This window comes from Halichoerus grypus, chromosome 11 (assembly GCF_964656455.1).
Source record: "Halichoerus grypus chromosome 11, mHalGry1.hap1.1, whole genome shotgun sequence".
NCBI classification, from domain to species: Eukaryota; Metazoa; Chordata; class Mammalia; order Carnivora; family Phocidae; genus Halichoerus; species Halichoerus grypus.
This window is the reverse complement of record NC_135722.1, coordinates 79,330,702-79,344,804: the sequence shown is the minus strand read 5'-3', so window position 1 is coordinate 79,344,804 and position 14,103 is coordinate 79,330,702. Positions and strand designations below refer to the sequence as shown.

Genomic DNA, 14,103 nt, shown 5'->3' with positions numbered 1-14,103 from the left:
CTTCTTCAGTGTTCTATTTATAAAAACCCTCTCCATTCCCTTTGTTGCTAAATTCTCTTTGCTCCTAAATAGAGTAATATAAATATATTTTGTTTTGTTTTTCAATCACCAGAATGTAAACTCTGTTAGGATAGAGATATTCTTTATTGTGTTTCCATTCTCTCTAGCCCAGGACCTAGAAAAGTATCCTTCATATTATATGTGTGCAATAAATATTTGTAAACTAAATTACAGAATAAATTGTCATGCATATGAATGTGTTAATGATCCTAATCAAATGCGTAAAAAAACATTCAGATTTTCACTTCAAAAAATAAAGCTATCAAACTAATTAACCTAGATTGGATATTATGGTGATTTTAATGACTTCTACTATTCAAATTATTACTGCAGAGTAAAATATTATAAACAAATTAAATCTCTTTTTTCTTGTTCTCCTTTCAAATCTCTGTTCATGATTCTTCCATCTGTCTCCTATCCTACTGGAGATTTCCACCTCTCACTGTCTTGATTGCTCTGATGACCTCAATCAAAAGGCAATTACCTACTGAGGGTAGAAGGTAATTATTCCTATCAAGTAGAGATTGAACACACCTGAATAGACAGCTGCAGTTCTTTTCAGGACAACATCATTACCACAAAATTTGACTCTGGAAATTTGTGAAGCATGTAGAATCTATGATAAATTGTTGATTTATTTGTAAGATTTGTAGGACAGCTACTCTTCCCACCAAAAGCTATACCTCTAAAAGGCAGAGTAAATAAGAGAGTAAACTGGATTCGGAGTAAGCAGAAGATTACTCAAATTTCTAAATTAGACTTGCAAAGCAGAGTGCATTTAGGTTAATTTCCTGGACTAAGTAAATCTTATAGAAATTTCACCAAAATCTGTATTTATAAAGCTCATAAAATCCTGAATATGCAATGCACTATCACCCAGAAATGGGAAAAAGTCAGTCATAAAAATGGCAAATGATTTTCACACCTCAACATTGTCATAAGTTAATGTCATACAACATAATGCATATTATTTAGAAATTTAAATGTTCTAGAATTTTTTATATGAAATCAGTTCCATTTGCGGAGTTTCTAAGGTAGCTACTTGCAACGAGGAGGGAAAGAAGATGCTTTTGCTCCTGAATTCTGTTCCTGTTCCGACAGCTTCCTTCAACCATAATGATATATGGAATACAGTCTTCTCCTTCCCAGCTCCCTCGGTAGCTTCTTTAAGTGAAATCAGAACATTGGTCATTGAATTAATGTCAGAATTATTCACTATTAGAAACTGTGATCTAGGGATGCCTGGGTGGCTCAGTCAGTTAAGCATCTGCGTTCGGCTCAGGTCGTGATCCCAGGGTCATGGGATTGAGAGCCCTGCATCGGGCTCCCTGCTCAGCTGGGAGCCTGCTTCTCCCTCTCCTCCACACTCATGCTCTCTGTTGCTATCTCTGTCTGTATCTCAAATAAATAAATAAAATCTTAAAAGAAAAACCTCTGTTCTGATTATTTATTTCATTTCTGTTCCTCAATACCGCATAAACTCTGTCAAGGGATCTGAGGTATTTAGTTCACCTCAACATCCCCAGGGCTTGAAACAGTGCCTAACACATAGTAGGCATGCTTTAAACATTAATTAGAAGAAAAACTTCAATGAATAATATACAGCTGGGATCATACCCTGGCTGTAAAAGAAAGTTCTTCTTATATTGCTTTTGAGTGCTCTTTCATATAAAAGAGTATTTGGGATGAAAACAATAAATTACAATTTTCAGTCGATAAAGGAGGGCGGTAAGAAAGAATAAGAAGCAGGGATCTGAAAGAGGTGTCTTATTATCCATGCTTCCCAGAAGCTACATTTCTATAACAGTGCAACTGGGGAGCAGTGCTTACCTTTAAATGGAAATGAAATGGCAAAAATACTGAGAATTGCCCAATTTCTAGGTCACTATGAGGGTAAAATCCAAGTTGGAAATTAAAAATACTATCAGAATTTTATTTTAAATATTTTATTTATTTATTTGTCAAAGAGAGAGAGCACAAGCAGGTGGAACAGCAGGCAGAGAAGCAGGATCCCCACTGAGCAAGGAGCCTGACGTGGGGCTAGATCTCAGGACCCTGGGATCAAGACCCGAGCTGAAGTCAGAGGCTTAACTGACTAAGCCACCCAGGCATCCCCAGAATTTTATTTTAAATGGAGAAAAGCTCGGTCTTGCCTATATTTTCTTATGTAACTATAAGACCTGACAATCACCAGTTAAATAGCAATTTCTTTTAAGCTGATTTGATTGACTGCTTTAAACATATTGGATATTTAACATTATGTACTTTTTCATCATTATCTTATTTAATCCTCTTCATCACTCAATTATGTGAGCATTATTGTGCCCCTTTTCAGACAAGGATTCTCAGGCTAAGTAAGGTTCTATACATTGTTCAAGTTCTGGAGTTGCCAGGATTTCAGCTCTAGAAGCTTGCACTTTTAATTACAACACTAGAGTCTTTTGAAGGCTGTGGCTGCAAGCATGTGACCTACTATGAAATATTACCATTAACATTTAAATGCATCGCTTTGCACTTCTAGCTAAAATTTCTAAAATCTCATTGTTTGTATGCAAACTGAAAAAATTATATTTATCCAAACTGTGACACACACTTGATAAAACCTTCTGGGAACAGTCTTTTCCATATATTTTTTAACTTCCTTTTAGCAGTGCACACATTTTCCTTGCACCTTGTATTTACCCTATTCAACCTGCTCTATTTTAAATATCTGTGTCCTTTATTACAGTTGGGGTGTCTTTGGGCAGAGACTCCATTTTGCTCACTACCACATACCCAGTGAAGATCACTATGCTTGGTGCATAGGATTTGCTGAATATTTACTGGATTAATAAAATTAATTAACAAGTGTCTATAAGTTATAAAAAGGGGTATAAGAATAATAAGAAGAATAAAAATTTATGTAACTGCTTAATTGTCAAGAGAAATACCATAATAGAAAGATCCTAAAACAAGAATGACCAGCCCACTGCCAAATTAAATTTCCCCCAAAACTTGCATCACTTTCTGTAACCTCCCCTCATTCTACATCCACTGCACAACCTAATGTACTATAAGTAAAAGATATGATTTATAAACTAGGCATGATACATACCATTTATTAGCTATAGTCCATATAATTCTGCTTTGGTATTGTCCCTAATTTCATTGCTGTCAGACTCTGTATTTAACACTCCTAGGCCTAATAAGCTAACAATCAATTAGCCCTTCTAGGCACAACATGGTTTCAGCCTTCATTTGGAGTTAGAGGATAAAAGTGGAAGCAACCACTTAACCCAGAAATGAAGAATTACAATAATTTGTATAATAAGTTTTAATGATATAAAATAAATTTTTCAACTTCTGAGAAATTCAGTTTGCTTCATTACCCTTTCGACCAACCAACAAGCATATCCTAAGCTATAGAAAATTAGTGAGACCCCCACATAAAGTAACATGGTCTTTTCACATCTCCAGAGGATGCAATTCATTTTGACTTCAGTTTCAAGAGCATCCCTGAGGCTGTGCAGCACCGCTGCGCTAATGTAGAAGGGGATGGTGCAGGATCTCTGGTCTCTGTGTAGTTGATAAGATTTTCTGAGAATCAGGAGATGGGAAGTGGAAATAAACTTTGTTGCTCTTTACTTTGATGCTTGCTTGGTGGCAGGCATTGTTTTATGTAGACCCTCTGTATTCCTTATCATGTATAATCTTCACATATTATGGTTGAAGGAAACAAGTTTTGGAAGGAATATATAAATTGCCATAGGTAGCTAATGGCAAAGCATATGTTAACCTATGTGATTCATCTGCCTCCATAGCCTAAAATATTCCGTAATTTATATAGGTAATTTTGGAACAATTAAAGGGCTTGCATATCACGCACTTGGGTGTGAACTTTGTCTGAAGGTGATAAAGAGACATAAGAAGGATCATAACATGATTTTATAGATGTTTAAGAGAAATAACTTGCAAGAATAAGTAAAATACATATTGGGTAAAATTTACTGGAAAGGCCAAAGAGTCTCAAAATGCCCACCAATTATACTACTGTCTTAGAAAGAAAGAAACCCTAAGGAATTATTTCTGAAGGCAGGTGATGTGGCTTCCAAAGCCAAGTGTATCAAGTTAGTCTCAATAATCAGTAATTGTACCAAAGTTTCCAATAGGAAAATAAACTTTGGCTGAAGAACAAATAATTCAATCAAATGCTGTCTACCTGGGAAATGCAGGAGTGAGAGGCAGACAGAAAAGCAGAGATATCTGAATGTGAAAGTGTTAGGTAGAAGCTAGACAGGAGCAGAGGAAAGAACACCCCAAGGAAGAGTCTCAATCCTTGAAGGGGAATGATAGAGACATGAGCTGGAGGCAAGGACGATGATAAATAAGCTACATATTAAAAGTCTCGGGACAGCACAACATCCTGACTTTGTGGCTTCTAAGACCTTGGAGCTGACAAATCTGAGAGACACAGGTGCAGAGCAAGTGCTCTCCTCTTCCACCTCTGTCCCAGGGTAACCCCTAGACTCATTATAATACATTTGCATTGCTGTTCAGCCTTGCTCAGTGGAGGAAGACTGCCAGGAGTGTTCTAGTACAAACCTTGTAGGGTCAAAAACTCTCCCTTTCAACCTGTAGGAATTCCCCCAAATGATTGCAGGCAGCCTCCATTACAGACCGCCCCACTGTCCATCACAGTTCCTTCCAGCCCCCCAAAAGACCAGAGAACTATCCATTCCCAAAACAACCTAAGGCTGATTCCACCTCCTGGAACCTGCCTGCTCTCCCACCAGGAGAGTGTACTTTCCCTTTAATAAACTGCTTTGTGCTTGCTACTTTCCTTCTGGCGGTCTTTATTTGGCATGGATCCCCATGTAAATCTTCTGTGGGGCATCTAAGGACTGAGACCTCCATTCACACAACACCCAGATTCTCCCATCAGTAACATAAGCATTAGAAGAATGTCCCAACCCCCAGAACTATTCGAATACCAGCAAAATGATCGTTGCATCTTTCTTTAGGACTGCTAGCGTGTGTCTCTTCCTCTAAACCTGATATTAGTGCAAACCTTTCTGACATGCATTGTAAGATCTATATTTTAGGAAGTCATTAGGAGAAGGGAGGGAATATTTAGAAAATCTTCCATAGTGCTATCTTTGTTACGCTGTGAGAAAGTGAAGACACGCAAATGATCTTTTCCATTCATAGCTGGTAAACAGTTGCAGTATGTATCACCACTTTAGACACCACATCTGAGCTCTTAACACAATTGCTCTTTCCAGATCTTTAATGGCTTGATGTCAACTTGAGGTTATTTTTTCTTGCCTATGGATTTAGCTAAACAAACACACAAGCAAGCAAACAAACAAACCAAACCAAACCAAACAAACAAAAACACTCTTCACAAAATCCCCTTTCTGTAAGACTAGCTCCACATAGTTTAAAGTTGTTTCCAGATTCATTCTTTAATATTTTTCTTTTTATTCTGAAACTAGAAACTATTTATTTTGAGCAATGTCTTCATTCAGATAGGCTTCTTTCAACGCTTTTCCCCAATATTCTGGTTGAAGTCATATAGAAATTGCAAGTGTAATTTTGGATTAACCTTTGTAATACTGACTTTTCTAGCAGTATCGTTACCATCAGGAATACAAGAGCAGGGCATCAGATACTTTAAAAACCCTGAATAATTTAATCTTTAAATTACTACTGTGACCAAAGGTATATTTTCATAAATCTAAAAAAAAATTGCTATATCAGCATAACAAAGTTTACAAAAAGTAACTTCTCATAGATCACGGTTTAAACACAAAGGTTTTCTACTGATATCACAAATAAATACTACTCATCTTACTTGTTTAAATGTGTCATTTTACCAAAATTGGAATAAGGTCTATTAAGTCTAGCAATACCTACATATGCTATAAACATTCACAGAATATGATTAATAATTGTATTTGTTGAAAATTAAGAGCAAACAATGAAATTCCATTTGTGGTACTATGAATCTGCAAAAAAATGGAAATGAAGAGTTGTTCCCTTCAAAGTACTTATATTCTTCAACTAACCTTTTATCTTCCTAGATAATAATAAAACTTAATATAAAATTGTGGGAACAATTGAGCAATTCAACACAACAGTAGGAATAACAAAGATTATTACACAAATTACAAATAAAATATACTTTAACTCTTAATGAAATACTTTCTATGCATTTCTAGAAAAAAACATTACTGTTGAGTTATATTGTGGGTAGTGTTTCTTGGATAATAAATGTAGATGGACATATTTACTCATTGTTATTATTATTGTATATTTATAATTCCTACCTTGGATATAACCACTGGTTAATAAAAAAAATATATTTTAACAATATGTACTTTCAACAAATCAAGCTTTGCCTGCCAAACTTATACATGTGTTTAATCACTTTGCATATTGTGATTCTAAAGTTAGACCAGGTCTACTTTATATACAAATGACTTACTGAAAAAATAGAAATGTATAAACCTAATCAAGCTGCTATTTGATATTTTAGACCATTTTTTTTTTAACTTGGAGGAACTGTAATTATATTTTTAAAGAAAATTCATCAAACATTTTCCCTGTAAGGTAATAGAATTTAAATACACATTTGTTGTTAGATTCTAGGTTGGATACATAGATGACTAGGGTCAGTCACTGCCTCTTCCAATTTAAAGTCTAATGAGCCATATTTTCAATAAAAGGTGAGTGCAATACAGGACTAATAATAGAATGTTCCTTTTTCATGCAAATGAACTTATAAATAATATTATCTGTAATCACCAATGTGCTGGTGATTAGGTTCTCCAAAAAAAGGAGAAAAAATAAAGTCCTGATTTATAGCATTTTCCAGTCTTCACGGTAAAGCTATGGCCACCATGGTTGATTTCAAGCTACCAATGTGTTGTCATTGAACTTGGAGTTGGAAGAGATGCTCACAGAAATGTGAAATCAGATATGCACTGGTTCCAATACACCATTGTCTGTTATACTCTGTATTGCATGATTTTGTTTTAGTGGAACTTAGGTTTTTGAAAAAAAAAATGAACATTATTGACGAAAATCACCAGCAGGATTAATTGACTTTTTAAGTTTGGGCAAATCACTCAACTTTGATGGATCTCAGTTTCTTACTTTGTAATATTCTTCTGATGGCCCATACCAATTTAAAATGTTGAAGAATTATGCAACTGCCAATAATGGGAAGGACTGATTGCACAACTATTTGTTAACTAGTTAACATATCAGTGGTGGTGCCAGGTATCACAGAATTTATCTTTTTCCATGTCTTGTTGACACAACCCATGAGTGCAAATATTTTGAGAATTACAAAATTGAATTATCAATTCTATTTGAATTTTTGAAATATATTATAGTTCAGACATTTGTAACACTGAGTTAAAGGCAATTAAAACCACTGACATTACCATCTTCTAACAGCTTCCTTTCTCTGTTGAGAAATAAAATTAAATATTTTTAACCTGGTTACTCCTTACATTGCCTACCATTCTTTCATCTCTCATTCCGCTCCAGACACAAAGGCCCCTTGCCGTTCCTTGAGAACATGACATTTCCTCCAGTCTCAGGATTTTGGACATCCCTCTTCCTGACAAAGTTATTTTTGTCACACACACACACACACACACACACACACACACACACTCTCTCTCTCTCTCTCTCTCTCTTTTAGTGGGGTAGAGGAAGAGCATCACCTGCATGCACTCAGCTGAACCCTTTCTAAAGGGTATAGACAGTCAATTTAAATTGAATATATTGACACAGTGACATCAATACTACTCTGTGAGTATTTTTTATTATTCTTTTAGTGTTTATTCAGCTGGAACTAATGCATTATAAGACATAGCTGGAAAGAAAGATAATATGTAACAGCTTTTCTGGTCCATGGTGAGAAAGAAGGAGGCAGAATTTGCCTTCAAAAGTCAACTAATTAACACTGACATACTTGGGATCACTAAAGCTCCTTTTCCTTTGTATCTATTTGTTGAGTAAACAGATATCCAGTTATTTGTATTGAATGTGTTTTCTAGCTCAACAGACTGGTTTTTGGCTTCCCATAAGTAGATTTGTGAAAGATGTGTTGACGTTTAATTTATGCATAGCCAAAATCAATTTATTCTAGACAGAAAAATTGGTTTTGGCAGAGGAGGTTGAGATTATAAATATAAGTATTTTTCCTTACAGATGGAGAAGTCTCTTACAGTGTTACTTTTACCAACCCTATAAACATTTTATAAGAGAGTCATAGATTACATATAGATTTTTTTTCATTATTTTTTTATTATGTTATGTTAATCACCGATTCAATTGTCAGGACAATGAAGATTTATGAGAAAAAATAAACTTCAAAGAGAAAGATAATTTTTGGTGGCTTCAAAATATCATTACTGTTATTTTATCCTTGCTGAATGCCATAGTAATAATTTGTCATGATATCAGTTACCCTTTGTCATACCAGGATATTTGTGACTATCTTCTTTTGGGTTTGGTTTTCTGCTGTGCATTAGTCTTCTTTTTCCTTGCTTTCTTCAAAGTTATGCCTACCCCATTAATATTTGACTCTAGATATTTTCTCCAGGATGTTTTGATGCAGATTAATTTGCCTGCAGAGAAACAGCAGAGGCAAATGCCTCTCTGACTTCTGAATTCTCACTTTAAAGAACAGTGGCATTAAAAGTTAACAAGGTGCAAACAGATAAGTTATGTCATTGGTCTTGGAATCCATCTGCTACTGTACTTATAATAAAGTAAGTCGTAAGGTCAAATGTGCAATTTGTTATTGATGTCTGTTTGCTGATTTAGTTAATAAAAAAACAATTAAATTAATTATCTTGTTTTGATTACTTGTTGATAATTTTCTAATTCAAATTTAAACATAGTGTTTTATCCACAGAAAAGGGCAACAATAATGCAGACTAATTTATGGGTTAAAACAATCACATAATATCAATTATTCTGTAAAGGGAAAATTTGATGGAGAATGTAGTATTATGTTTTCCTGAAGACCAGGATTGTGTTCATGCTGACTCTGCATCTGGTGACCTTGGAAATTTTATATGATCTCTTCAAGGTTCAGTATCTTCCTCTGTAAAATGGAAATAACATCTGTGTCATAGAGTCACTGTGAAGATTGTGTGAAATAAAGTATGAAAAAATTTTAGCACAGTAGCTGGCTTAAAATCCTTGTCTAAGGATCTAGAACCTGGGCAAGGGCAAACATTCTAATTTCCTGGGCTCTAACCTACAGAAATAGGGGTAATTTAAAATAGAAATATTTAAATGCAAGGAGTCTCCTGGGTGGTATTTCTCCTTGAGCTCATCTCCAAGCCACAAAAAAAGCCTGAGAAGTATGCCGAATCCTCTTCCTACTTATTTGATCTTGGCTTCTCCAATCAAACAATATAGCTATATACTGTGAATATATTCACAGTTAGGAAAAAATCCAGCTATGTAAAATTTAGAGAAAATGTAGAACTAAATACATATTACTAAATCAGATTTATTGAAAGTTTAACATGTATTATTATATAAAACATATTGCTTAAGTGTAATAGAATTCATTAAGGATAATGAAAGGGAAGACATTTATTAAAGTTTTGATAATCTCTGTGGAATGTATAGCTCAATATCTAGAATTATATTTGGGCAAACTGCTTGCTTTCCATTACTGCATACTGTGGTTTGGAAAATTCTAAGATTAGGTTGTTAAAGGAGAGTGCATAAAACTGCTGATTCATTACTTTTCTAATAATAAACTATGACAAGTAACTATAAATGATTATCAGGGAATAGAATGAGCAATAGCTATAATGAACACAGAGGGGGTACATTTCCAAAATAGCATGTGCCATATGTACGCACAAAACCAATTATGCAAGTAATGTACACATCACTCATGCCATGTTTTGCAAATCAGCAAACTTTTTAAAGTTCTTTCTAATGAGAAGTTTGCTGATTGTTGCCCAGGGAAAATTAAGGAGGATCTGAGTAGTACTTTCTGGAGAAAATTACAGCTGGTTTTGGATTTCTTTCCTTTAATCATCAAGAAAAATATTGATAAAGAAATTACATTTAGAAGCCTTTACTTCCATAGTTTGGACTCACATCAGGCATCTACTATATTAATTAAAGCACTCTTTCAGGGCTACAGCAACCTAGATCTAGCTTGCCAGCCTTTCATGAAGAAAAGGTAAGGCATATTCATTTTACTTCTCAAGATGATTTTTTGCATTGTTTTCACCTATTGCCTTAACTGTGCCAGTTCTGTAAACTCAGGGAATTTCCCATGTTTTTATAAATTGGGACAAATAACAAAAGGCCACATAGTTTGTGGGTTGAATTGAAGTTTTAACTGTCTCACTTTCTAGCTAGAAAACTCTAAGATACAACCAAAGCAGAGTTTATTACTTCTTCCTATAATCCCCCACATATATATAACTTTAACAAGACATTTATCTCCCTTTTTGTTATTATCTGCTTATAAATATGTTTTGTCAACGAGGCCTTGATCAAAGATATAACTTTATTATGATATCCCTAGCACAACACCTTATAACTTATAGGAATTTAATAAATGTTTGATGAGTGAATAAGACTCCTTTATCATAAGGAAATATATATTACTATGAAGTTATCTTCTTAGAGTTACATGAGATATGAAAGCACCCAACACAGGGCTTGGAATATAGTGAGTACTCAATAAGTGATAGCTAACTATACTTATTTTTTTTTAATTTAAATGTTTATTAAATCATTTACAAAAATCATAGTAAGCCTAATGTACAATAACATGAGGATATTTTTATGAAAAATAATTATATTTTCGGAGGGCAGGGCGCGCGGTCCACCCTCTGCCCCCGGAGCCGTGTGCTTGCCTGCCCGCCCGGGTCAGCGCTCTAGGTGCGGTTCTAAAGAATGCCAGGGAAGACACACAAAGTTTGGTAACCTCCACAACTCTTGGCAAGACTTCATAAATGCAAGAACTGTGTTTGCCCTGGTAATAGCTCTACCTCACTGCTAGAGTCTAAGCTTCCCAAAGATGGAGACTTATTTTGTTCACAGTGCCTGCTTAAAGAGACCCACAGATTCCAGTTGAGATCACCGTGGCAGCCGGACCCTTCCTTCCTCAGGAGGAGCAGCAGCTCTTACCAACAGCAACATTGACAGAATCTGTGTTTTGGAAAAGGACCAATGGCTTCGAGCCTAGGTTGGAGAGTATGTGCACCATTTCCCATGAACCACTGTGGTGTCTTTCTGAAAGCTGTGAGAAGCAATGGTCTTTCCTTGTTTCCCTGGGGCCATTCACCCTGGAGAGGCACTGGAAGCTTTTTGGACCCTGAGATGAAAGCTTTCCTGGAGGAGAACACTGAAGTCACCAGCAGTGGCAGCCTCACCCCTGAAATCCAGTTGCGGCTTCTGACGCCCAGATGCAAGTTCTGGTGGCAAAAAGCTGACCTGTGATCCTACAGCGAAACTTACTGGGCAATCTACTGGCCAGGAGGCCAGGCCCTGTCTAGATATCTTTTGGATAATCCTGATGTTTTGTTTTGTTTTTAAAGATTTTATTTATTTATTTGACAGAGAGAGAGAGCGAGAACAGGAACACAAGCAGGGGGAATGGGAGACGGAGAAGCAGGCTTCCCGCAGAGCAGGGAGCCTGATGCGGGGCTCCATCCCAGGACCCTGGGATCATGGCCTGAGCCGAAGGCAGACGCTTAATGATTGAGCCACCCAGGTGCCCTGGATAATCCTGATGTTGTGAGAGGAAAGTCTGTGTTAGATCTTGGGAGTGGATGTGGAGCCGCTGCTGTAGCTGCCAAGATGAGCAGGGCATCAAGGGTCTTGGCCAACGACATAGACCCTATTGCAGGAATGGCTATCACACTGAATTGTGAGTTGAACCAACTGGATCCTTTTCCCACTTTAACCAAAAACATTTTGGACTTGGAACAAGGTAAGTGGGACCTTGTTGTGCTTGGAGATATGTTTTATGATGAAGACCTTGCAGACAGTCTTCATCAATGGCTGAAGAATTGCTTTTGGACCCACAGAACTCGAGTCTTGACTGGTGACTCTGGACGAACGCAGTTCAGTGGACATAGCATTCAACATCAACTGCACAAAGTGGTAGAATATTCACTTCCAGAGCCTACCAGGAGGGAAAACAATGGATTGACAACAAGCACAGTATGGGATTTTCAGCCGTGAGTTGTCCAAGTGCTTCCAAGTGTGAATATAGCTATGTTTGAGTTTAACCCTAAAAGACCCTCCAGTTTAAAGCATGTAGTATCTTGTTTCCAAAATCTGAAGTCTTAAAGTTTTGTCAGCCTTTGTCATGTAACTCGTTCTGCATTACGCCAAATATACAAATCTCTACCTGCAGTTTTCTAGTTTTGCTTTTGTAGGAATAGAATTCTAGAAGGCAACACCAAAATGGTAGCAACATGTAATTTAAGTAGTGGAGAAGAATGAGAAAGAAAATGAGAAAGTGAAGTCTGTTTCTGTAGTTGAGGACAACTCTATGATGGATCTTCAAATTAGACACAATACAAAATATAGAAGAGTACTGTATTTCAGAAAATGACCTGTAAAGATCAGAGTTGCATTTAGTGTGGTACAGAGTAAATGGGCTTTGGAGTCAGGCAACTCTGTCACTTTCTAGTTGGGACTTTAGGCTAGTTAAGCTCTCTGAGCTTTAATTTCCTCATCTATAACCTTGTAACAAACTTAATGAACCTCCCCTCAAGGCTATTTTATTAAATGAAATTATAAAGTACCTCATACACTATTTAGTACATAATAGGACCTCAACTGACAGTCGTGGATAAAAATAAATATTTTAGAATTTCCTATATACCGTGACACTTTTTGATGCCTCTTTATGGTTCACTAAGGTTAGCTAGAAATTGGTTATGCTACCACTATATGGCCCAGGTTGTCAGGATCTTATATATCAATAAAAACCCTATGAGATAAATGAGAATGTGAAGAAGAATATGTATAGTGTACCACTATTTATAGATGAATGTATGAAAAGATGTATGTATGTACCTACTTATGTATATACATATAAAATACATATTTGCTTGCAACATACATAGCACATCCCTGAAAAACAAGTAACTGCTAACTGTGGTTGCCTTCTGGGAGGGTACCAGATAGCTGGTAGAATGGGGTGGAAGGGAGCCTTAGGTTTTACCTTTGGGTCTTATAATTCTGTACTGTAGATTTTCTATTCTCTAATTTAAAACTAAATGCCAGCATTATATGTGTTACAAGTGAAATATAAAATGCAGCTTTTCTAATGTACTCATGTTCTTATACACTGCTTAGGAATTCTTTATAACATGTGCATTATATATAAACTTTCTAATAATAAAAGAAAATTACATTTTCTAAAGCAAAAGAAGTGAGAACAGCTTTATTTATTTATTTATTTATTTATTTATTTATTTATTTAATGTAGTCAAATCTCTTTACTACGTGGCTTAATAGAAGACGGATGGATTCTTAGCTCTTCTGCATTCAGTTTGTTGTTTTGGTTGAAATACAGAAGGAAGGGGCACCTCGGTGCCTCAATCTTTTAAGCATCTGCCTTCAGCTCAGGTCGTGATCCCAGGGTTCCAGATGGAGCCCCATGTCAGCGGGGAGCCCGCTTCTCCCTCTCCCTCTGCCTGGGGCTCCCCCTGCTTATTCTCTCTCTCTCTCTCTCCATAGGACTAGGCTGGACTCAGGAATTTCTGTGGTCTCCCTCAGATTTCACATCCCCACTTTCCAGAAAGTGGTCGCTTTTCTGTTCAGAGAGTTGCTGCTATTCTTTTCTTCAATCTCCTGTTGAGTTCGTAGGTGTTCAGAAAGGTTTGATAACTATCTAGCTGAATTCCTGGGACCAGATGAAATCCAGGTCTCCCACTCCTCCGCCATCTTGCTCCTCCGCTAACTATACTTATTAAAGACAACTTATCATGCTTTCCCAATATTACTTCTTTTATTTTTTTGATAAATTAGTCATATTATTCTCAC

The 14,103-nt window shown here is 36.2% G+C and overlaps 1 protein-coding gene and 1 pseudogene across 3 annotated transcripts in view; one reads left to right on the top strand and one right to left on the bottom strand.

The window, feature by feature from the left end:
* The window catches only part of CNTN5 (contactin 5), a 1,336,681-nt gene that overhangs the window by 912,135 nt on the left and 410,443 nt on the right, over positions 1 to 14,103 (bottom strand). The gene's annotated exons all lie outside the window — the stretch shown is intronic.
* LOC118554883 (electron transfer flavoprotein beta subunit lysine methyltransferase-like) lies at positions 10,936 to 12,288 on the top strand (annotated as a pseudogene).